Source organism: Pinus tabuliformis, chromosome 7 (genome assembly GCF_031772625.1).
Source record: "Pinus tabuliformis cultivar Carrire ecotype Pingquan chromosome 7, CPIR1, whole genome shotgun sequence".
Lineage (NCBI taxonomy): Eukaryota > Viridiplantae > Streptophyta > Pinopsida > Pinales > Pinaceae > Pinus > Pinus tabuliformis.
In genome coordinates this window covers 108,015,686-108,043,509 of record NC_142293.1, presented here as the reverse complement: position 1 = coordinate 108,043,509, position 27,824 = coordinate 108,015,686, and the positions used below count along the sequence as shown (strand labels likewise).

The window sequence follows — 27,824 nt, the reverse complement described above, 5'->3', positions numbered from 1 at the left end:
GGCAAGTCCTTTTTCTCACAAGAATTTTCTTTCACTGACTTGGGCAGAAGAAAGCATGAAAATAAGTTTGGAGTTAACCTCATTCAAAATAACAACCCATAAATTTCCATGGAATTATGGCCAATCAATCATAATTGAAAGTGTAGACAAATAGGGCAAGATGCAATAGAAATCCTAGCACCATGTAAAAGCACTTGTGAAAAATTGGGATCCATTACCCCGGATGTGCCTCCTCCTGCTTGCTCTTCGCTGACAGTCTCTGCTATAATGAACCAATAAAAAATATAGTACTAAGCTTATATTTAAAAAATTATATATACCAAAATTAATGGTCTAACAACAAAGTGAAAATTTGTGGGACTCAGATTTCGAGTTCCATTTGCCAGCAACAGTGACACTCTAGCGGTAGCCTGTAACTAGGGCAACTGTCTTTGGAATAATGGAAAATCAAACATAACTAAAAGTGTAGACTAATAGGACTGAATTAGATTTGAAACTTCAGGAAGATGCAATAGAAATCCTACCACCATGGAAAGGCGCCTAAGAAAAATTGGGATCAAGTGTCCTGGAAGTGCCTCTTCTTCGCTGATAGTCTCTGCCATAATGAACCAATCTAAAATATAGTACTGAGTTCATCTTTAAAACCCTCTTGGCCCTACACTGAGCAGAGATATAAATCAAAATTGATGGTCTAACAACAAAGTTAGAATTTGAGGGACTCAGCTTTTGAGTTCCATTCGCCAGCAGCAGTGACACTCTTAACTGGGGTAGCTGTCCTTGGACCCTGTAGCTTAGAGGTGATAGTGATTATACAAACTGAGCTACAACTGGATTGTTGTGCCTGGGCACCTGCTCTCTGTCGTGTTCTTCTTATTAACTCTAAGTAGAATCGGATGCCACATCTCATTCATCAAACGAGGAAGTATCATGTAACTTGGCTCTCCTGCGACACCTGTTGCAGTATACTAGAAAGAAAATGGGGATCATGGCCTTTGAACCCACACCCGACATGAAGGTCGGGTGAATCCTGGTAGGTATGCCTTTGCCTTTCACATCACCAATCTTCAATATTTTAACATTTTAATATCTTCATTTAAATTTATGTTCTTTCATAGTTCAAGATGTAAGCGAGCATATCTCTGAATTTAAGGGCAACCCTTATAAGATAATATTTTTTGACATATTTAAAAGTTTTGTTATGAATTTAGGATGAGCATGCTAGTGTTAATTTCTGAAGCTATACTTTTATTATAATTCTAGATTATTGTGTGCTTTTTATCCCCATTCATGATGACTCTTGGCAATTGGAAGTGAGGCTTTTTAAGTACGATCTTCAAGTCCTCGACCTTGGAACCAATTATTCAGTTGTATAGAATTGTATGCTTATTTGATTAATACACTAAATGGCCTCTACCCTTATAGTAACTCGTGAGTGGCACTAATCTCAAAATAGCCTCAATAAGAATTCCATCATGAAAAATTCTAAAAAGTTATCAACTAGGACTTCATACAATATGCTCCATGATTACCTTTATGTGTTGGAGGTTACAGAGGATTCATATGGAAGGAGGCAGAATGTTCAATATGTAAAATCTGAAAACTTTGGAGCTTCTACCAGGTTTTATTCTAAGACTGCCTCAGAGGATTCCTGTTCCCTTAAGAGAAAGTCTATAAATCTTAATTCTGCAGAGTGATGGAAGTAATGGTGTCTTATGTTCTCTTGGTAAACAAAAGTGAACTCCTAAATTGAATCAACTCTACCTCATTACTGAGTATGTTTCTGGTGATGATAAGAAGGCATAGAAGTCTAAATTTGGTGCTATATGTGTAAAGCGCAGACTTCTAGGAAGATTTGAATCAAAAGATGTGAAGAGGCTGAAACGGATCATGTCCAAAGAAAAATAGTTGCTGAGTACATGAACTAGTGTTTTGATACTCTGAAGAAGCTCAGGACACATAAATTTGCCTGGGTATTCAATGAGCTTGTTGTTCTAGTTAAATTAAACATCCCTGATTATTTTCAAATTATCACTCAACCCATGGATTTTGGCACTATACAAAGTAAGTTGAATAAGGATCTCTATTCCACCCCAATGGAATTTGGGGAAGATGTAAGATTGACTTTTTCTAATGCAATGAAATATAATCCTCCTGGTAATGATGTTCATTATACAACAGTTAATATGAATCAATTCTTTGAGGGAAAATGGAAAATTATTGAGCAAAAGTTGGTTGGGAAGAAGTTTATAGAAAATTAACTCAAGATGTTCAATGTGTTCCAACCCATAAGCAACAGTGTAGTAACAAAATTACAGAAACAAGAAATAAACGAAAGGTGCAAACTCTAAATTCTACTCCTCTCTCAGATGTACCAAGTCAGCAAAGACCAAAGGTTGAAAAATGCAAGCATTCGATGTCATTTAATGAAAATAAGAACCTTAACCTTAAATTGTAAATAATTACAAATGATCTTGGACATTGTAAATATATCATTTTGAAACATTGTAATCCTGTGCATAGATTGCATCGATTTTACACAACACTTCAAGCTACTAGTTCCTTTTCTACTCATTTAATGAAAATAAGAACCTTAACCTTAAATTATAAATAATTTACAAATGATCTTGGACATTGTAAATATATCATTTTGAAACATTATAATACTTTGCATGCAAAGATTGCATCGATTTTACAAGACACTTCAAGCTACTAGTTCCTTTTCTACTGCCTTACGACGTTTTCTTTGTAACATCTGGTGCAAATGCTAGTTATTTACCATACATCTTTTTTTAGTGTTCTTAAACCTCTTTATATTTTAAATTTATATTGTGTTTATACATAATAATAATTAGATTGATTTTTAAATAGGGCCGACATTAGATTAGAAATGTTAAATGGTAAATGCTAAACATTACATGTTTACGAGTTTAAATGTCTATGTGTTTACCTTATATCTACCCCCATATGGTTGTCGAGCGCCTCTTGGCCCAAAAATCATAAAGATTAACTAATGTATAATTTTATATTAAATTATTTTATTATTATTAAAATAAAAATAATATATAAGTTAAACATATATATAAACAAGTATGCTATAAGAATCTTAACCATAGAGATTCACCCCACATTACCATTGAGAAATAGGTGTTTTTACAATATCATGGGCCAATACCACAACTTATCAATACAACATGCCCAAAAAAGCATAACTCTTTTTATATGATACTTGTTCTTATGACATTTTGTCACTTAATCATTCTTTTAAAACAATGATGATTATGATTTTCATTAAGTCTACGCCCACCCGGAACCAGCAAGAAAACTAGGAAGTGATTACATGTAGTATAGAGATGATAAATATTCAGAATACTTTTTTGATAGAGATTCAAAAATTACTTCTACTTGCCTACCATGTTCATACATGAAACAAAATTCAAAAATTACTTCCACTTGCCTACCATGTTCATACATGAAACAAAAATTGGGGCAGCTATAAATTCTACCAAACTGGCCAGAGACCAGGACATATTTGCATTGTGTAAACATGGATTAACTTAGTGGGTCAGTGGACATTTTTTCAGAGGTTCCATCTGATGCACTACTGCTTGTGTTGTGTTCCACGTCCACATTTTTCTGGGTTTTCAAATCAACGAATTGGCATCAGAACTAGTCCATTTCTCCTTCTAATTGGTTTATATTTGCTTTTTGCTTCTATAATTCATTCTTCATGGAGGAAGGGAATGTGTTTAGAATGTTGGCTCCTACTTGAGTTCATTAATCTCCTCGTTGTCATCAATTGGAGGGTGAGGGGAAAGCAAACAATGATCTAGGACCCTAAGGCCCAGGGAAGGTGCACTCTAATTTGCCATGTCTCCCAAGAGAATAGAAGATGGTCACATGATAAAGTTGGCTATGTTGAGTGATATAGAGTAGGAATATTGAGCATAGGCGATGCCTAAATATCTCATTATTGAGATGTAATTTTTTCATGCCCAGGGTGCTTGTAAGGTCGACTAAATAAATCCACTAATGTGCAGGTGACCCACTAAGATAAAAGCTTGTAGAGATCATACACTAACGAGAATAAGGGACCCTTTTTATGCAATCCTTTCAATTCACTAGAGAGAGAGTAATTAATAGACACTCTACATTTTTTTCCTAATCTATTAACACTTCTGTTACTACTTATGAGGTCGAGCCAATGACCAAATTGAAATTTTGACCTTGCAATGCTAGAGTGATGAAGATATTTACACTCAATATCTAAACCTTCAAACCTGGAGGGATAAATATCATCTAGGCTAGTGAAAATAGACCAACCAAGAAACCATAGGATACCAGACCAAGGGAAACACCCACATACACCAATGAAACTGTAGTGGATACTCTCCAACCTGGTTGATTTATCCCTGATTCTCTCGTCCTCAAATTTTTTATCTAACTGGGGCCAATACCACCCGTCCTTTTCATCCATGAATGCCTCACATCTTCATGGAATTTCTTCACTTCGGGATATCTATTGTTCCTCGTTGTCTTGAATTTGATTTGTTTGCACATCATTGGAACTGAGGCAAAGGTGTGGGAGGAGATTGAAATCCGGCTCGGATCTTTCCTTGCTTCACACATTACATCAACTGGCACATGGCCAAACTATAGAACTACATCCACCTCATGATGCATGATGCAAATTCAGTGTCAGCTACTGGGATTGTTATTATTTAGGAGAGATATGCGGAGTATTGTAAGAATTGGAGGATGAGTATTATGGTTTGTGCGAATTTGAGCTTTTTTGTTTTTTCTAGTTAACCCTATAGGAAGGGAGGGTCTAATATATGTGTCATTGTCCTTCATAGGATAACTCTACATCCTAATGAGCCATTCACTTCCCATTTCCCTACTTCTAGCTAACAAGGCCTATTTGCTTAAGTGCCCTCCTCTTTGTTTTACCCTCTTAGGATGTGGAAATAATATTTAGATGAGAATGCCTCCAAAATGTTTCTAATTTTGCAACAAAGAAAAGAGATTTGATTATTTTTCAGATTAGATTCTTTAAGTTGGAGTTGGGTGGTAATAAGAGAGTCATTGATAATTACTATTGAAGAAACATTTTGATTCTTGGCTATCTAGTGGCCGCAATACAACCCATACATCTCCATAAGGTTGTTTGATTTATGGTCAAGTCCCCATGCATACTTAAAAGAATATACGTCCCCTTCTTGCCACCCCTAAAACACATAAGATAAACTCACTCATTTCTTCCAAATAATCAGTTTAATTAAAAGTCTAAAAAGGAAAGAATTACTTTGGTGATAAATCTCAACCTTTTATCTTGAGTACTTCTAAGAATATTCTAGAATATTCCATGAAATTTAAATCACTACCATTTACCTAACAAATATTAATAATTAGATTAAGATTCTAGACTTCCTATTCCAAAATAGACATGCCTATCTATGTAATAATAAAGTTATTATAATTAAATTTAAAACAATAAGTTTTAGTGGAAAAAAATCATAATAAATAAATATTTTACTTGCAAATTATTTGAGTACAAAATTGTTAAAATTAAGCTTAATGTGAGAGGATAGTTTTCATCTTCATGAGAAGGTCCCTATTTATTTATTGCACTTGGAGGATTGATCATGGCATTGGCAACAATGGAATCTCATTTATAATTGTGCTACTTACCATTCATTATAATGTTCTAGTTCATATATGGTTAAAGGGACAATAAAAAAAAATATTACAATTTAGTATGAAGGAGATGTGCTAGAGAGATATATTTTAATATTTACCATATAGTAAAATAAATCAATATCTAAAGAGAAAAAATAATTGAAAGAAAAAAAAAATCAATTTCTTTCTAATAAGAATAATAAGAGGAGACATATAATTCATTCGATGTTTAATATAAAGTTAATATGTAACATTAAAAAAAATGTGTTGATGAATAAGATATTTCAATATGAAGGATTAAATAATATTGATATGTATCTAAAAATATATATTAATAACAAAAAATAAACACATTTTAATGTCGACAATATGATTCTTGAATAAAATATTTTAATGTCCATGTTCAAATATATATACATAACACAAAACAATTAAAGTAAATAAATTCACGTTTAAAACTAATAGAATAATATTTACATTAGTAAATTTAAAAAATAATAATAATAATAACCAAAAAATTAGATTTCAGCAATAAATAAAATATTTCAATTTTCATTTTAATTTTATTTTATATAGAAAAAAAAAAGTATTAAAAAAAATGATTTACTTTTTAACATGAGAGAGATATATAATTGTTTCACTAAATATGCAATAAATAAAATATTTCAATTTCTATTTTAATTTTGTATAGAAAAACAAAAGTAATTGAAAGTGATAAAAAAATGATATACTTTTTAACATGAGAGAGATATAATTGTTTTACTAAATATGCAGTTTATAGATTGCATGTAAAAATAATATTATTAATAATATATGATGTGAAATCCATTGTATGTATGTTTAGTTGACATGTAATATTTGAAAAAAAAAAGTTATCACTAACAAAAAAAAATTAGTATTATCCATAAATAAATATTTCAATATCTATATTAAATAACATATTTTTTGATCAATTTTTTGTAAAGAGATAGATGTGTTCTACTTGCTAATATGAGGGTCCATGTGGTAATATTTTAATGTAGAGAAGTGAATCACAAATAAATATTCCATAGTTAACTATATATATATAATGATTGAAACTAAAAAATTTCTATGATCTACCAATCCCTAGAGGAATCAAATCTCTGGAGGTGCAAACCTTTCCTCAAGTGAAAAAGGTTTGGACCTCAAGAGATTTGATTAATCTTGACTCTTGGTAAATCTAGAGTTAAGATGAATCTATATATTTAGAAATATATTAATTAAAAAAAATGTGGACAATCTCATTCATACATAAATATTCCAATGTCCATCTTAAGTAAAATATTTGAATTTCAAGCGTATATATATATGAGAGACAAAACAATTGAAAGTAAGTAAATTCTTATTGAGGTAGATGTTGTCACATAAGGTTACATTTAAAACTAATAAAATAATATTTACATTAACAAATTAAAAAAATAGTAATAATCAAGAAATTCAATTTATGCCATAAATAAAATATTTCAATTTGCACTTTAATTTTAGTAATTAAAACTTTTTAACATGAGAGAGATATATAATTATTTCAATAAAATGTTTTAAAATATTTTTATTTTCACTCGTTTTATATAATATATAGATAGTTGATTTTGGAATATTTTATTTATGATTCACCTTGTTAGGCCCCTATACTACTAGTGTAACCCCTTATTGTTATTAGTACGACCCCCTTATTATATTGTTGTACCCATGTAGTCCCCATATTGTTATTATTGTGCCCCATAAAAACCCACTATTGTTATTATTGTGCCGTTACATTATTATTGTTATGTCGGTTTTGATTATATTATGACCTCTTAGATTCCTATATATAGAAAGGAGGTCTTGTCATTTGCATCATCGAAGAATTGCTCATTTGTGTAATGTAAAGGAGGCTTCCCCCTCGAAGAGGCTTATTTCTGAGGCGTTGATCTATCTTTTATATCTTTTTGTGAGCTAGTTTCAAAACATTTGGTGTCAGAGCTTTGGATTCTAGGGTCTCGCTGCTCCAAATAGGTCATCATGGAATTTTCGCTATAAATTTTTTTCTGTTGTGTTTTAAAAGTGGGAAAAAAAAAAAACCATTTGAGATGAAAGCGTGCTGAACCTCAGGTCTAAATTTCAGAGCTTTTTGCGCAATAATTGCAGAGATATGATTTGAGGAAGTTGGTCTTTTTGCAAACTCCTGAATTACATTCCAAACAGGTGACCTTGGGAAAATCGTCATAACTTTTGTTTTGAGCATCAGATTACAATTTCGTAAGAAGTTACAGAAAGAGGACGGACTGTAGTTTCCTGTGTATATTGTTTAGACCCAAAGGTCAAAACAGTGACACGTGGCACTTCATACACGTTTGCTGTTTTGAAAAGGTATATAATCAGGTCATCTTGGGAGATTGTGCATAACTCTATCTTGGAGAATCTAAATTCGATCAGACTGGTGGTGTTAGAAAGAGAACTTGAAGAGCTACTGCAGGAAGAAATTTCAGAACTTGGAGATCTGAAATTGCAAAGTTACAGTCATTTCAAGATTGAGCTCCTAAAATCAAGAAAAATCAAGATGAGGAAGTTTGATGGCAAGGATCCTGTAAATTGGATACTACAGATGGAGAAATATTTTGACCTACATGGTGTACCACTATTATAAAAGGTATGTATTGCATCTTCATATTTAAAACAAGATCAACTTTTATGGTATAAAGGGCGTTGTTCTCGTAAACAACTTGTTACGTGGTCAATTTTCACGAAATAAATTATAGCACATTATGAGAATACAAAGAGCAACACCTTCTTTAGAGCAACACCACAACAATTGGAAGAAAAAAGAAAAAAAGGGCTTTGTTACAAAGTGGAAAGCAAAATTATGGCAACAAGGAATTATACCCCTCACAATTATAAAGATGGAAGTGTTGTTTCTCCTAGCCTTCCACAACCTACAAGGGTTACACCACAACAATTGGAAGAAAAAAGAGAAAAAGGGCTTTGTTACAATTATGATAGCAAATGCACTAAAGGTCATAAGTGTGCTGAGAAGAAATTATGTTACATAAATTATGAAGAGGAGGAAGAAAAGGATCAAGAAACATCAAAAAAAGAGGATATACACCAGGACCCAACCCCAAAGAAAGACAAAATGAATTTGACCATATCTTGTAAAGCATTGGAAAGAATTACCACTCCTAAAACTCTCAAGGTAGAAGGACATATTAAGAAGAAAAAGGTTCAAGAAGTAAAATATCACATCGAGAAAGAAGAAATGAATCCAACCATATCTTATAATGCATTGGTCGGAATTACCACTCCTCAAACTATCAAGATAGAAGGACATATCAAGAAGAAAAATGTTCAGGAAGTGAAAGATCACATCGAGCATCAAGAAAAGAATCTCACCATATCTTGTAAAGCATTGGAAGAAATTACCACTCCTCAAAGTCTCAAGATAGAAGGACATATCAAGAAGAAAAGGGTTCAAGCAGTGAAAGATCACATCGAGCATCAACAACAAGTTCTCCAAAATTTAAAGGATAACGCCACTTTGGTGCATAATCAAATGAAACAACAGGTAGATCAACATCACAGTGAAAAAAGTTTTGATGTAGGTGATTGGGTAATTTTACGGCTACATCTCAAGCAAACTATTTATGAGAAGGAAACGTTGGCAATACCACATGCACTTAGGAAATGGCGACCTTACCCAATGGGTAGACACTTCAAGGTAAAAATGGATCATGATAGTCTTAAATACTCTTTAGAACAAATATTATCTTTAGAAGAATAGAAAAAATAGGTCACAAATATGTTGGGTTATGACTTTGACATCATCTATAGAAAAGGGAAGCCAAATTTTGTTGCAGATGCACTCTCAAGAAAGAATGAGGATGTGGAAGCATTATTTTGTGCTATTTCTATTATCCAACCAGATTGGATAAACGAAGAAAGGGATGAATAGAAGAAGGACGAAGGAGTGTGGCCACTCATTCAAAAGTTGCAGAATATCCCAATTCAAACAATATTGCCAGAACTTGAAGAGGAAGGAAAAATCATATTGGAACCTGGAGTAGTCATAGAAACAGGAACTCGACAACTACGAAATCGATCAATTTCAAAGTATCTCATCAAGTGGAAGAACTTACCCGCTGAAGATTCCACATGGGAGGACAAGAATTTTATACAGAAGCATCAAGAACTACTCAAGCGTTGAGGACAATACTTTTTGAAGGAGAGGGGCATGTTAGGCCCCTATACTACTAGTGTAACCCCTTATTTTTATTAGTACAACCCCCTTATTATATTGGTGTACCCATGTAGTCCCCATATTGTTATTATTGTGCCCCATAGAAGCCCACTATTGTTATTATTGTGCCCTTACATTATTATTGTTATGTCAGTTTTGATTATATTATGACCCCTTAGACTCCTATATATAGAAAGGATGTCTTGTCATTTGTATCATCGAATAATTGTTCATTTGTGTAATGTAAAGGAGGTTTCCCCCTCGAAGAGGCTTATTTCTAAGGCGTTGGTCTATCTTTTCTATCTTTTTGTGAGCTGGTTTCATAACACACCTTCTCCACACTAAAATGTTAATACATGCCCCCTCATATTTGCAAGTAGAAAACATCTCTCTCTCATATATATGTGTGTGTGTGTGTGTGTTATTAATATTTCTTAACATGTTACGTGTTACATGTATTATTTATTAATATTATTATTAGTTTTAAATGTAATGTTACATGACATCTTGATTATATTGGGTTGTAGAGGATATATATATATATATATAACATTCAAATAGTTTCCACTCAAAAAGAGGTTTGTATCTTCACAATTAATAGATCTCAATATGCAAATGCCTTTTTAAGTTGAGGAAAGGTTTGCACCTCAAGATATTTGATTTCTCTCATCACTTGCTAGATCCCTGGTTGAGATGAATCTTGCAAAATGAGCCAAATTATGAGCTTCACTAGCCACTATGTTCATGGTACACTCTACTCCATAAACTCACACAAATAGACATGGATTAAGGAGTCATCATCAAGTAAACTTTACATTGTCCTATGATTTTATAAAATTTCATCATTCATTTTGATTTTTAAAATTGACATAAAATATCAATTACATTCTTGTTACCATGATATATTAAGTTTCACAATCCATGAGAAAAAGTTCCCTGACAAGAATAACTTCCATGTAATACTCAAAAAAATAACTTCCATGTATAGATATAGATCCAATACTAAGCAACATGGGCATCTATACTATACCATATAAGTTTTTGAGGGTTTCATTTTTTCAATATAAAGGATAATTACAATGGGACACCTCAGTATTTTGAGTGTAAAAACAAGGTATACTTATTACCCTCATATATTAAGTTCCACAATCCACGAGAAAAAGTTCCCTGGCGGGAATAACTTCCATGTAATACTCAAAAAAATAGTTGGTGTGATCCAATACCAAGCCACCTGGGCATCTAAAGGTTTTTGAGGGTTTCATTTTTTCAATATAAAAGAAAATTTCAATGAGACACCTAAGTATTTTGAGTGTAAAAACAAGGTATAAGCTATCATAAAACAATTTTTTTAAGTTTCTAGATAAATCTTCTAACGAGATTTCAACCATTATAGCTATATTCTCTCACTGTTTAGATGGGCATCCATCTTGGACCTAGAGGATAACCACTCATGACCATTGACCAACTTGAATTTCTCTAAAGCATTTGCTTTCATTCAGCTTTCAATGCTTCAACAAATTATGCAACTCTAACTTGTTAAGTTTAAAAAATATAGATTGTTTCGTATTAGGTTATGTTACCCTTCATTGCAATAGGGATACATATGGTCTGTACTTCTCAAATAGATTGTTGCACAGTCGTCGAGAATATATAAAGGTGGAGAAGAGGTATACTAATAAGTGTAGATCTATGCAGTCGGAAATAATGGAGACATGGATCGAGTTACACGCATTATCGTTGCAGGTTCGCGCGGTATGACGGGAGTACAAGGTTCTTCTCTGGCGTGTAAAGTTTGTTATATCTTATCGGATGAAAATAATTCCTTCGGCACACAGAGAATAGGAGGAAACCTATTCAAAGTCAACGACGATGATATAAATTCTACATTGAAAAAGAATATAGGTCTGAAGAGTCGCCAAAATATCTCATATATCACGTAAGGGTGGTTGTTAAGTTTTACGTCATCTCGATGGTATGTTTAGGAATTTAATAAGATGATAACATGCACGCGTTTGGAAAATGTCTAACATTCGGTTTCGTGAAAATAAAAAATAAAATAAATTCTACATTGAAAAAGAATATAGGTCTGAAAAGTCGCCAAAATATCTCATATATCACGTAAGGGTGGTTGTTAAGTTTTACGTCATCTCAAAGGGTATGTTTAGGAATTTAATAAAATTATAATATGCACGCGTTTGGAAAATGTGTAACATTCGGTTTGGTGAAAATAAAAAATAAAATAGAGCGCCAGCGTTAAAATAGCTGTTGTGGAAAAAAAAAATACAAATTTAGGTTATTAAAACTTGTCCAGCATGTTATATTAACCTAACTAATTTGGTAAAAATCAATTAATGTATTGGGATAAAAGAAATATACATGATTGGTTATAAATATTAATTAATTATACATAATTGGTTATAAATATTAATTAATTATAAAATTGTTTTAAGTTATATTATAATTAGCATTTGCACCCGATGTTGCAAAGGAAACGTCGTAAGGCATAAAGTGTGGAAGAATAACAACATCAACATGTGAATGGACGTTGTTGAAAGCGAAAGTATGTATCATAACTTCAAACTGCATGCAATGATATCTTTCTGAGTATTCAGAGCAAAAAATGTGAAACAAAAATGGTTGTCCATCTTTATTCAATATATATTTATGCGGTGTAATGAAGTATGTGGCATCACGAACCCACAAATAACATAATAAGTGCTACCAAAGAACACCTTACATAAATCTAATGGGATTATGATCACATTCTACTTCATCTTCAAAAGGAATTGAGATGGAAAATTTGACCATGGAAAAGCAGGACTTCTATCATGTGGGCTTACAACTGAATCTACTGGTGAATTTCTTCTGAATTTGGCTGCACCAATCCATCTTGCCCCTGGTTGATTTCCATCACAAACAACAGAACTAGTGTTTGTATTGTCAAGTCTAGAGGAAACGTGTTGCTCAGCCCTAGCAATGTTTAGGTCTGTTTTGTCATTGCCTGTCTTGGGCTTCGGATTTATGGAGTCTATCTTGTCAGATTCATCTCTGTTGCTGCCAGATTTAATCACATCGGTTGATTTGGTTGATACTGTAGATGGAACCACTCTTCCAACATTGTTCATTTCTTTCTTAGCATCTGTTGTTGTGTCCGGTCTTAATGAATTGCTTCTAGGGACAATGACAGGAACTATATCAGGTCTACTTAAGGTATGAAAATTTTTTGTAGGCTGCACTATTGATGTACTGTTTTTCTTTGGAGTCGAGACATATGACAGTGGACCTGAACTTGCAGGAAGATTCTTTTAAGAAAAGGCTATTCCAGCTCCGTTGAGGTGTGCTAGAAATACCTTCAGTGGTTACATAGCAGTAGCAAAAGAAAAAAACATAACTTACTTAGTTTCTTCAAATAATACAGCCAATAAAATGAAAGCCAGAAATAAAAAAAGGAACCCAATACTATAGTCCAATTAGCTTGTTTATGCTACAAAATGTTTCGTACTAGTCCAATAGTAGCGAGTCTTCTAGTATAAAACAAAAAAAAGAGGAAAATTTAGAGAATGCAAAGCTTAAAAGATGAAACATACTACATGCAAATTAGGTAACATACTAGTTACCGATGTGGTAGCCTTTGGTTCCTTGATTCCTGACTCTGTACTGTGTGACAAGGAAAGCCTCACCATATTGGTCTTTAAATTATTATCTAATTGTTGGACAAAGGGACGACCACTGGAAGCCAATTTTGCTTCATTATGGCCATTTGTTCTTGATACATTTCCAGCAGCATATGGCCCCACCCGCTGGAACACCACAAATGACACCTTCAATGTAATTATCTTTATACTAGGACCACAGAATACAATCAACAGAAGATAAAAGTCATGGATACATATAATCAGTGCATGGATTGATAAAAGGATACCACTTATTCATACCGAAATGTCCACAAACAAAAGGTTAAAGATGCATTAAAAATTTAAATATGAAGCAGCCAAAATAGAGATTCTATCTTGTAATACATCGGATGAAGCAGCCAAAATAGAGGTTCAATAAAGCACTAAATTGAAAATTTTAAGATGATAAAATCAAAGTGCAAAGTTATAAGGAGGCAACTGAAAAGTAACTCATGCTGCAGGGAGTATTAGGGAAAATAGCTTACTTCAGGTCAGACAACGAATACATATTATGAGAGGAAGTTGCAGAACACCCACTCTCTGTTACCAGAAACCAGAAAATGAAAAAAAAAAACACAAAATAGGTATGAAATAACGTTCGGGTTATGTTACAACCAAGACGCCAAATTGGAAAATAATAACATGGGCTTCGGATTTCATTCTTCTTGCAGTGTAAAAAACATGAACCCATGTCCCCTCATCAGTAATGTACAAATGTAATGTCAAGATGAGAATAGGATCAAGAAGATGCTAATAGCATAACATAGGATAGGTCTCTGGTAGCTTCTGTAACGGTATAAACTAAGAAAAGAACACGACATGTTACAGGCAGTTTAAGCAAGAAAGCATCACAATAGTCAAATGGGACCCTATAAACGATTTCAGGTTAACAGAGCAATCTACATTATAAAATCATTATCCCTGAGATGGACATCTGTATAAACTAAAAAAATGATTACATAAAACATTTTGATGTTATATAGGAAATTTAAACAGAGCATCACAATAGTCAAACATTATAAACTACTTCAGATTAACAGAACAATCAACATTTTATTAAATCATTAATCCTGCAATGGGACATTCTAATTACAACTAACATGACCATGTCTCTTATACTCCCAAAAGAAAAGAAAGAAAGGCAATAAAAGTCTTACTTACTGTTTTGGGTTCCATTAAACTGTACATACCATTGATTGGTTGAATCATTGACAGTGTCCACTTTAAAACCATTAATCTTAAATTATTAATCATATGTCCCAATAACATGCACTTTCTAATCACTCAATGCACAACCAACTTCATATGATATCAGCCTTCAAGTACAAAAATTTTATCAATCCCTAAGAATTGCATAATGTTTGGATTTATCAGGAAAAAGGGAGAACTGTATCACATCATTTTAATATACAATGGCACTAACCCATAATAGATACCCATTGAACAAGGCAAAAGTCAAAAAATATTAATGAAGTAAAGCCATTTTGCATAATATTATTCGGTAAATCTTATAAAATTATGATTAGGTAAATCTTATTATTTTATCCTTGTTCAATTGATATCTATAATGATATATGTGTAAAAATTACTATAACATAATATGATAAAATGGTTTTTTCTCCCTTCTCCATGATAAATGTAATCTTTGTGGAAATACATGATATTATATGAAGTTGGTTGTGCATCCCCTAACTGGAAAATTCGCATCATTAGGTAGTATTAAGAGTGACCGTAAAATGGAGACCATCTATGATTCAACTAATGAATTGTATGGGGAATTCAAAGAACCTCAATACAGTAAGTTAGATTTTCATTTTTTTTTTGGATTTATTAGAGACATGGATTATATTAGTTAAATATGAGAAATGCCCCATCTCAAAGGTAATAAGTAATAATCTAGTAAAATCTAGATGTTTCTCTTAACCTGAAAATGTTTATTGCACTTCATTTGAATATGCAGAGGCCCTCTTTATAAATTATTCCTATGACATCAATAACATATTCATGTGACATCAGTGCAAAATTTATGTAGTTTAGATACCAGAAGCCTGACCAGAAGAGTTGCTTCTAGTTTAGCTCTTGTTCTCAGTTCTATTTCTTTTTAGACATTTTATTAGTAGATTAGTAATGGATTCGTATCTACAATATATTTTGGAAGGGTGATTGTTCGAGTTTTCTTATCACCTAAAAAATAGCCCATTTCTTGCTACATTCTTGCTCCCGTCCCTATCTTGACACGAAAATTGTACATTACCAATCAAATTTATATGTATAATATATGCGGAGAGACAAGAAAGGGTTTCATTTTGATTCCCTGAAACCCTCTAGGCCAATTTATAGTTGCATTCCTACTACCCATTTTGTTTCCCTTTTCCCATTCCAGTAAACCTAGCATAGATATCTTCACAATTTAGTAAATTGCACACACATTATTTGGTTTTACCTTCTCTCAATATGACATCAATGTGAGATTCATGTAGTCTATGCTACCACAAGCCTGACCGAGAGACCTATTTCTAGTTTAATTCATGTTTTCATTTCCATTTCCTTCCTGACATTTTATTACCAGATTATTGATAGATTTTATGTATAATATATTTTGGAAGGGTAATCTGTTTAGATTTCTTATCCTCTGAAATTTATGTTACCATAAACTTGACCAAAAGCTCCCTTTTTGTTACATTTTTGTTCCCATTCCTATCTTGACCGTACAATTGTACATTACTCATAAATTTTATATGAATAATATAGGCTGAGAGATAAGAAGTGGGTTCATTTAGATTCCCTGAATCCCTCTGGAACGTCTACCATTTTTCTGTTAAGATGGTTAGAGCCCTGTAACCAATTTATAGTTCTGTTCCTATTTGCCTCTGTTTTCCTTTTCCCATTTCAATAACTTAGTATAGATGTCCTTACAACTAAGCAAATTGCACACATACTATCTGGATTTACCTTCTTTCGATTATTAGTTTCTGACTTGAGGTAAGATATTATGCCTGAAAGTCACTGTTGCACAAGTCACTTTTCATCTTTTTAAAAAAACCTTCTGATTGTGATTATGTTCTTTTAGGTTTTAGTGTCTAAAGCTCTTCCATTGGATCCTTTATTCAACCTTCAAGTTGCCTCTCTAATTTGCAGTACATGTTTTTTATTTATTTCATGAGTGCGTTGTAAATCCGTGGTTAACATTGTGTTTCAAATGAATGGGCAGAAATAAGATGTAAGATGGTGGCATTTACAATAATCTTGTAATCATAAACAATTTGACAGAAAACAGGCTTCGTACAAATCCATCCTACAACAGCTCTGATAAATTTTTTGACATTTTGTTGACTGCTGGATTTTAAGCCAGAATATTACTGGAGTTTGATTGTTTTGACCAATTCAGCCTCTAATAAATTCTCCCATCACTGAAGAAAATATGAATCATACAATCCGGATCGCATAGAGAAGAAACCATGATCTTGTTTGGCACCTAGTCTTTCAACTTGAGTTGCAAAATGTGGGTTTGCATGAGTAAGCTTGGGCATATGAACTTCAAATGGATCATTCTTACTCTGTAAATACCAATAAATCTTGGATGAGTATCAAAGGTCAACAGATTAACACTCCAAACCTTAAAACCCTGAAAGGCTACCTAAAATATGAGTTGTGAGAATTAAAGTAAAACAAATGGAACTTCAACATGTCAATCACACTATAACAAGGGTCTTTTACTTGCAAATCTATTCCAAACACCAAAATTTCAGCCTTTTACTTGCAAATCGCTTCCAAATAACAAAATTTCAACTTTTTACTTGCAAATTGATTCCAAACACTAAAACTCCATAAGCCGGAATTGGTGATTTGAAATGAAAAATGCGCACAAAGAAATGATGGATGACTAATCTTAAGACAAGTTCCTACATTGAAATCACAGAATGGGAAATCGTGTGGGAAGCAGTGGTGGTTATCTCTGCATCAGGTAGTTGATTTATAAGAACATCATCCCCATTAAAGGCAGAAATTATCAATGCCATAGGCACAATAGCAAGTGCTACCAACAGGGCATGCATAATAGTCATCGCACTTTGCTAGAGGTGTGACTGGAGAGGGAGGGGAAAAGTATTCAAACAGAGATCACATTGACTTTTAACCGTAGAAAAACCCTCTCAGGAATTGAAAAAATCCAATGTATATTCATAAAATACATGCATTGCGCGCTTGTCACTCGCGGCTTCCAGTTTAAGTTGCTACAATGATATATTGTTAATTCTCTGTTTGGCTTGGTCTCCATTATTCACACACTATTTTTGCATTTTCAAACTTCAGGGAGATGACAAGTGTAAAAGAAGTCTTAACTGTCAAACAAGCTAAATGTAATGTTTGTTCCCTTTAGTCATACCTCAAAGAACATATTATATTCAACGAGAAAGAGTCTACATATCTGCCATGAATCTATTCACATTATTCATTCACTATTTTTACCTTTCAAACTTCAGAGAGGTGGCGATAAGTGTAGAAGTAGTTTCAAAGTTGAGACATTAGAAGTAGTTTCAAAGTTGAGACATTTTAACATTAACTTCAATAAGAATCAGGTACACAAATTTTACCAATTGAGGTCATGCATCTGACACATAAGAACAATCGTGACTCCCATAAATGAATGGGCAAAAATAAGATGTAAGATGGTGGCATTTACAATAATCTAGTATGCATAAACAGTTTGACAAAAAACTGACTTCATACAGATCCATCCTACAACAGCTCTGATAATATTTTGGACATTTTGTTGACTGCTGGATTTTAAGCCAGATTATTACTGGAGTTTGATTGTTTTGAGCGATTCGACCTCTAATAAATTCTCCCATCGCTGAAGAAAATGTGAATCACGCAATCCAGATCGCATAGAGAAGAACCGTGATCTTGTTTGGCGCCTAGTCTTTCAAATTGAGTTGCAAAATGTGGGTTTGCATGAGTAAGCTTGGGCATATGAACTCCAAATGGATCATTCTTGCTCTGTAAATACCAATAAATCTTGGATGAGTATCAAAGGTCAACAGATTAACACTCCAAACCTTAAAACCCTGAAAGGCTACCTGAAATACGAGTTGTGAGAATTAAAGTAAAACAAATGTAACTTCAACATGTCAATCACACTATAACAAGGGTCTTCTACTTGCAAATCTATTCCAAACACCAAAATTTCAGCCTTTTACGTGCAAATCACTTCCAAATAACAAAATTTCAACCTTTTACTTGCAAATTGATTCCAAACACTAAAACTCCATAGGCCGGAATTGGTGATTTGAAATGAAAAATGTGCACAAAGAAATGATGGATGACTAACCTTAAGACAAGTTCCTGCATTGAAATCACAGAATGGGAAATCGTGTGGGAAGCAGTGGTGGTTATCTTTGCATCAGGTAGTTGATTTATAAGAACATCATCCCCATTAAAGGCAGAAATTGCCGATGCCATAGGCACAACAGCAAGTGCTACCAACAGGGCATGCATAATAGTCATCGCACTTTGCTGGAGGTATGACTGGAGAGGGAGGGGAAGGGCCAGGGTTTGGAGGATTAGACCCATTCTTAATCAGATACGATGGCCGCATTGCGATTCCACATTTTCCAAATGAATTGTCAATGTTTCTTTGCAACCTGATGTACTCCTTCTCACCCCAGCTTGGTCCCATGAGTTATTTACAATCCAGTTGTCCACATCAACTGACCCATAACCCACCAGCGTCACACCATGATCCAAACCACAATTTCTAGTAAATACACCCACCCTGTCACCCCAAAAAAGCCAGCAAAACCATTGATCAATTGACTTGCACTGCATGCATGTGCAAAAAATATGTATTGGAATACCATGTAGATAAAATCTATGCAAAGAATTGGACACTTACAGATTTGCAAAACTGAAAGTCCCTTCCACCACCTTCCGTGGCCATCAATTGTTAATACATGGGAAATTTTCTGCAAAACACATATTAACGCTTTATACATATACTGATAATATCCAAAATATTCCCTATGACCCAATAAAGTTATTTAATTGATAGATATTACCAGTGCAATGAAACTTTATCCATTTAACCCGAAAGGTTTTTTCGGCACAAATTATCACGGAAAAAAATGGTTATTCCGAGGGAAAAAATAAAAATAAAGCAAATAAAAATTAGGGCTAAGAGAGAGGAATGAATCTCTGCACGCAATGATGCAGTTGCATGTTAGGGTCTTGACGTTGTATTCATAGAGGCTAGGTGTTATTGTCCTAAGGTTGTATTCATAGAGGCTAGGCCGGAAACCCTGAATATTGCAGGATTTTTTCCTGTTTCATAAGATTGAAGATTGTATTGTATTTATAGAAGTTAGGTTCACCAAAAAACAGAGAAGCCAAAAACATGCACAAGATCCAGAAAGACAAGCAATGCCAGCACAATCAAACACCCAAAAAACAAAAAATCGGTGGAGGGATTCAACTATTGACGTATTGCAAGGGCCTATGCACAGCCCTGAAAGTCTTGTTCATCATATACACCAGGAGAAGTCTGTAGTGCTTTGTATTGGCCATCGTTGAAGGCCCAAGTTTTGGAAACATTAAGCCCATGAGCTGCAGCGTGTTCAAAATCAGAGGTAACCATATGTGTAGTCGTTCCAAGGGAACAAGTGTGTAGATCTTTCGCTGCCTTGGAAAACGCAAGTGCAAAATTCGTCCCTCTAACCTGAATAACAAAAAACGAGATAAATTATTACTTTGCATTAAAAAAATGATAAAATAAATAAAAGAGATGTGTTACCAGTTTGCTTGCAAAAATTTGGAAAGACCCTGTTGAAACAGAGGAGATTACCCTGGAAAGCATACCTATCTAAACCTTGGTCAGCGGTATCTGGATGCCAATGTTCCAGGAGAAACTGAGTGCGTAGAAAGTAACAGAGATGGCGAAGTCTGTTGCATTGCATTCCTGAAATAAAACATAGAAGAAAAGGAGCCGAATCTCCTTTCCCACAACAGCAGCTGCTTTAAGCCTGCCTGTCCTCCACCACGCCCGCGACATTCGACTTTAAGCGTTCGATGCAGAGAGTGTGAAAGCAAACACTGCAGATGATCCATGGAAGTAGGGCCGAGCTAGGGCAAGGGCGAGGTCTCCACTCCAAGAAGCCCCGGGAAGGAAAGCTGAGCCAGGGTGAGGTGATCTGTTCCGTCGCATTCTTAATTTGAATACCTTACTGTACCGGTCTAATCAATCGTATGGCTAAAATTATTTTAATCGTCTAACATTTAAATCAAAGGCTTAGAAATGTACACGTAATCTAAGAGGAAAGTTGATTTCAAAGGGAAACGCCTTACGGCGTAATTAATGGTAATAAAGAAATTATTGTGTAAAAGAAAATAAATATTATAATAATTAATTAAAATATGGTAATATTTGAGAAAAAGTAAAATATATGGTTGATTATAAATGATTAAATGATAAAGTTGTTATTATTAAATTTAAAGTAAAAAGAGGCTTTAGTAATAAACAATCATATATAAGGTGTTAGCTATAAATTATTAGATTATAAAGTTGTTTAAATAAAATTTAATGTGGGAGGATGGTATTTTATTTTCATGAGGAGGTTTTTATCTATTCATTTTAGATGTAGGATTGGTCATAGGATTAGCCACAATTGGCATCATGTATCATTGTGCTACATAGGGTGCATCATAATGATCTAGTTCATATATGGTTAAAGGAGTGGTCAAATAATTATCAAACTAAAGGAATTAAAGAGTCTTATTTGGAGACCAACTCTTTAACCTTTCTTGATGCTCACCTTGCCCTATGATGAGGTCGATGATCCCCTGGAGTTATGGATTGTGTAAAATGAACCAAATTGTGCTCTTCAAGACCCATTATGCTCATGGTACATGTTGAAATTGTCTCATCTACTCGATAAGATCACACAAATCCACCACTTCCGTTTCCACCTTGTTGTTTGTGCTTAGATATATAAGCACAAATGGACATGGATTAGGAAGTCATCATTAAGTAAAATTTCATTATGCTATGCATTTGTAAAGCTTCATCATTCGTTTTTATTTTCGAAGATGGTATAAAATATCAATTACATCCTATTACCATGATGTATTCAATTCCACAACCCATGGGAGAGAACCCGTTAGGAGGAATAACCTCTAAGTAATACTCAAAGGAAGTAGTTGGTGCTACAGATTAGAGATACAATATGAAGCAAACTTACAACAGCATATAAGGCTTTGAGAGTTTCCTATATGAAGGGAAATTTCACTAATCTTCCAAATCGAATTCAACCATTATAACCATGTTTTTTTCTTTTAACTTGATTCTTGAAACTTTGATTAGTTTGGCATCCATCTCAAGTTTAGAAGATAACCACTTATATGTATTAACCAACTTGAATTTCTCGTAACATGTCCTTTGACTCCACCTTCAATGCTTCAACCAATCATGAAGTGTTGTCATGTTGAGTTCCAAAAATAAATTGTTTTCTATCGAGTCCATTTCAACACAGGAACATATCATTTTTTCTTCACTTTTCATAACATTATTGTAAGTCCATAGGATACAAGGTAAACCCTTGTAGGCCATGTGAATTTTTTTACTAAGATCTCTTAAGCCTATTATGGTTATAGCCATAAAAGGCCCCTTTTGTTCCCACTTTTAGCTCCTTTTGTCCTATATAGGCTTTGAGGAATTAGAGTGTACCACATTGAGACTATGGTTTATGGGAGCCTTTGATTATTTAGAGATGATCGTAGTTGTGGGGCTAGTCCAACCCATTTCGTGTGCACTTGTGTCTTTCCACATGGTCATGTTCCATAGAGTCTGTATGCATCCTTGGATTTGGTGAAACATTCAATAAATAGTTCTCAACATGGTAGCCTCACAATTCTCAACAATTCACATTTTCTGAGGCAATGCACATTTTCTAATGCATGTGGTCCTAGGGTCAAAAAAACAACAAGGTCTCAAATTGCTCCAAATGATGTATATATGAGAGGACAAGTAAAAAAAAATAATTTAGAAAACTATAGTCAAAGGTATAAAATTGACACATGGGTTTTCCAAGTGGTAAAACAAGGTGAGTACTTGGCATAAAAGGGGAAATTTATGTTAAAAGTTCTATTAAAAATCAACCAAACAAGCCCTGTGTGGTAAAATCTGGAAAATTGATGTTAAAAGTTTGGTTAAAACTCACCCAAACAAAACCCATGTGGCAAAGTCCTCAAATTCTCAAGGGAATTAGAGCTCTAGCATCCATCCAAGGTAATGTACTCCTTCAGTGCCATGTGGGTTCAAAATAAACATTGTAAAATCCAAACTCGCCATTAAGGGTTAAAACAACATTGAATGTGGTTAAGATTAAAAGAGCATCGAAGAAAATGGCTAAAGGTTGATCCATAAACTCCTATGGATATTCCACTAGATAGCTCATCATTGTAGATTTGAGATAATTATACTTGAAAATCCAAAATGCATATTATTTTTCCTTATTTTTTTAGATTTATGAAATTACAGTTTTATACATACAATATGTAAAATGCTAAAAATAAAGAAAAAAAATAATCACTCAGAACCATAAAGACACAAGATATATTTTGATAAACCCTTTTAATAGAAAACTCAAGTGGAAAGTAAAATTTCTATGCTCTCTTTCTTTGAATATAAAATACCTGCAAATTAAATTAAATTAAATTAAAAAATGTGATTAGTAAACTTTCATAGTTAAATATGAAACAGAAAAATTATAATGGCATAAAGTGCTTTGCCAATCACCGTCACAATTGTCCTTGGACTTCTTGAGACGTCGTTCTTCGTACTTTTGTTTTTACCATTATACGGAGTATCGTTGCTTTTTCTAATGGATTTTCGTTGCAAAAGATGGTTCACGCGGTATGACGGGAGTGCAGGGTTCTTGTATGGCGTGTAAAGTGTGTTCTATCTTTATCGGATATGAATATGATTCCTTCGTCACAGAGAAGAGAGGAGATGAATATGATTCTATATTGAAAAATAATAAGTGGGTTGAAAAATTGCCAAAATATTTCATATATCACGCATACACTGTTGGAGATCAGATGCACAGCAGAAGTAAATCAAATACACAGCAGATAAATCAAGCACATAAAACATAGGAATTTAACGTGGTTCACCCAACCAATCTGGGCTACGTCCACACAACATAGGCATCGGCAATCTCTTATTAATCAAACAGGAGATTACAAAATGAAATCCTCACAAAACTCTCACCCTCATAGCAAACATCCGAATGGTTGCCTGTTATATAGCAAAGAGAATCTAACAACCTCATTAACTCACTCACATCAAATATAGGAGGCATGAATCACCTCCCAAAAACTTGGAGCTAATATAGGAACAGATTCCTATTGTTGTCATCAACTGAGATTTTGCCTATCTTATTTAAAACAGAAAATCTCAACAATCTCCACCTTGACAACAATTAGCCTGATGCGCTGTTATTATTATTTTATCTTTTCTGCAAGCCAAGAGAAGCCAAACACCAGCGTAGCTTCTCTAACAAAACTGGTTTCGTGAACATGTCTGCACAATTCTCCTTTGTATGCACCTTTTCAAGAGAGATTCCCCTTTCAGTGATAACCTGTCTTACAAAATGGTACTTAATTGGAATATGCTTTGATTTACTATGATAGGCCGGATTCTTAGCCAAATGTATTGCACTTTGACTATCACAAAGTAACCTGATGTTGTCCTGTAACCTACCAAACTCACCAAGCAAACCTTTCAACCAAACCGCCTCTTTGCAAGCATGAGAAGCAGCAATGTATTCTGCTTCAGTAGTGGACAAAGCAACAATATTCTATAGCTTTGACATCCAACTGATAGCTCCACCTGCAAGAGTAAAGACGTACCCTGAAGTTGACCTTCTCTTATCCAAATCACCTGCAAAATCAGAATCAACATATCCGCAAACAAATTCACTACTTTTATTGTAAGTGATACAATAACTACTTGTGCCTCTCAAATACCGAAGCACCCATTTCACTACTGACCAGTGTTCTTTACCTGGATTTTCCATGTACCTGCTGACAACCCAACTGCATGTGAAATATCTGGTCGAGTACAAACCATCGCATACATTAAACACCCTACTACATTGGCATATGGAATTCGAGACATATAATCCTTTTCTTCATCTGTATTAGGACATAAACTCGAAGAAAGATTAAAATGGGAAGCTAAAGGGACTGACACAGGCTTCACGTTATTCATACCAAACCTCAAAAGTATTTTCTCAATATACTTTTGTTGTGATAGCCATAGCTTACCATTGCTCCTGTCTCTGAAAATCTCCATGCCCAAAATCTGTCTTGCTGCTCCTAGATCTTTCATATCAAATGTCCTTGCCATCTGAGCCTTCAACCTGTTGATTTCTTCTATGCTTTTGCTTGCTAAAAGCATATCGTCAACATACAATACCAAGATAATGAATATGCCATTATTCAACTGTTTAAAATAAACACAATGATCATATTCACTTCTAACATATTTCTGACTCAACATGAAAGAATCAAACTTCTTATACCACTACCGAGGCGACTACTTCAGGCCATATAATGACTTCTTGAGCCTGCAGACAAATTTCTCATTGCGATGGTGAACAAACCCTTCCGGTTGTTCCATATATATTTCCTCATCTAAGTCACCATGTAGAAATGCAGTCTTAACATCTAATTGCTGCAACTCTAAATCAAGCAAAGCCACTAATGCTAACACTATTCTAATTGAAACAATTTTAGCCACTGGTGAAAAAATCTCATGAAAGTCAATACCGACTTTCTGAGAAAACCCTTTTGCAACCAGCCGTTCTTTGTACCTGTCTTCCGTATCATTCATACCCCGTTTCAGCTTGAAAACCCATTTACACCCCACAGTTTTCCTGCCTTTCGGAAGCTCAACCAGATCCCATGTGCCATTCTTACCCAAGGCCATCATTTCGTCCTTCATGGCTACTTTCCACTTATCACTTTTCGAACCTTCTATTGCTTCCTGATAGCACAAAGGTTCATCGTCATTAGCAGTAAATGCAACAGAAGTGACATAATCACCATACCTTCTCGGTGGCCATTTGATTCTTGTCGACCTCCTTAAGGATGTTTATGGCGCTTCCTCGATTGGCTGACTACCATCTGTAGGAACTTCTTGTCGATCCGTATCTGAGACCTGTTCATGATCTAAACCTGAACCCTGTTCATGTTCTGATTCTGAAACCTGTTCATGACTAGTATCTCAACTATGGTCATCATGACTATCATTAGAAATGCTATCAAACTGAATGTGCTGAAAATCAGATACATCATCCTGTTTCAATCTACTATCTACATCTAACTGCACAAGAGAGGATTTATTAAACTTGACATCTCTGTTGATGATGATTTTGTGGGTAGTAAGATCCCACAATCTATATCCCTTTGTTCCAACACCATATCCAACAAAGATATACCTTTTAGACTTTGGATCTAACTTAGTTCGCTGATGTTTAGGCACTAGAGCATATGCATCACAACCAAACACTTTGAGTTTAGAATAGTCACAAGGGTGTCCTTTCCATACCTCTTGCGGAATCTTGCAGTCTATCGCCATCGATGGAGATCGTTTTATCACATAACAAGTTGTTGCCACTACTTACGTCCACAACTTCTTCGGCAACCCGGCATTACTCAGCATACTCCTTGCTCTCTCTAGAAGAGTTTTGTTCATGCGTTCAGCAACTCCATTTTGCTGAGGAGTATAAACCGTGGTCTTATGCCTCTCGATCCCTGCATCCTTGCAATAGCTGTCAAACTCCTTGGAAGTAAACTCACCACCATTGTCAGTTCTTAAACACTTTATGGTTCTACCAGTGTTGTTTTCTACCAATGCTCTAAACTGCTTGAAAACTGAAAAAACATCAGACTTTCTTTTCAACATGTAGACCCAGACCTTCCTAGAAAAGTCATCAATGAATGATACAAAATAAGACGAACCACCATATGAAGTTGTAGGAGTTGGACCCCACACATCTGAATGGATATAATCAAGTATGCCTTTACTAGTATGTTTGCCTGTTTTAAACTTTTGTTTACTTTGTTTTCCAAACAGACAATGCTTACAGAAATCTAACTTTCCAGACTTTAGATTTGGAAGTAACTTGCGATCAGCCAAAATATTTAATCCTCTTTCACTCATATGCCCCAATCTTTGATGCCATAAGTGAATGGAACTACTGTCATGTTCAGACACAGTAGACACAAAATCTGACCTTATACCTCCTTCTAACTGAAATAGATTTCCTACTTTCTTAGCTTTCATAACTAGTAAAATACCTTTGTAAATTTTCATTACTCCACCTTGAATTACAGTTTTATATCCATTTGAATCAAGTGCTCCTAATGAAATCAAGTTTTTCCTTAAATCTAGTACATGCCTTACATCAGTTAATATTTTTGTTGTCCCATCAAACATTTGCAGTTGTATGCTCCCAATTCCCACAATATTACATGTTACATCATTACCCATGTACACAACACCATCATCAATTGATTTATATGTTTTAAACCATTCTTTATGGATACACATGTGGTTTGATGCACTGGATTCTAACAACCAATGTTGACCATGATTTGACACATTAACTGATAATACTTCATCACTCATACCTGAACCAGATGTTGAACTTGTATCTGTTGTATTTGCCTCCTTCTTCTCTGTCGAAGAATCTACTTTTGAAGTTTGCTGCTGTCGCTTCCAACAGTCCTTCTTTAAATCCCCTGATTTGCCACAAAACCAACACTTTAGCTTACTCTTCTTCCCTTTCGACTTTGAACGTGAGTCGCTCGGCTTCCTGGAGTGTCTTTCTTTCGAATGACCTCTAACCATCATAGCTTCTGATGTAGAGGTTTCAGAATGCGACCTTCTCCTTGTTTCTTTCAATAATAAGGATGCAACTACATCATCAAACTCAATAGTTTATGATGAACTAAGACTTATAGAAGTAACAAAATGATCCCATGACTCGGGCAACGAGCACAATAAAGTAATAGCTTTATCCTCGGATTGAATTTTTACTTCTATACTTTCTAATTGCACAAGAAGAGTATTAAAAGCATTTAAATGATCAGCAATCGATGTACCTTCCTTCATTCGCAAACTGTACAACTGTCGCTTCAGGAGAATCCTATTGGTTAAGGATTTGGTCATGTACAGTTTT

General features: G+C 34.3%; 1 long non-coding RNA gene across 1 annotated transcript; it reads right to left on the bottom strand.

Moving 5' to 3' along the window:
• Positions 1–18,531: 18,531 nt before the first annotated feature.
• Positions 18,532–19,496, bottom strand: LOC149245518 (uncharacterized). Its single transcript, XR_016265549.1, has 2 exons — positions 18,914–19,496; positions 18,532–18,662 (listed from the first exon to the last, which is right to left on the bottom strand). It is a non-coding gene; the product is annotated as an uncharacterized LOC149245518 (long non-coding RNA).
• Between the last annotated feature and the right edge of the window lie 8,328 nt (positions 19,497–27,824).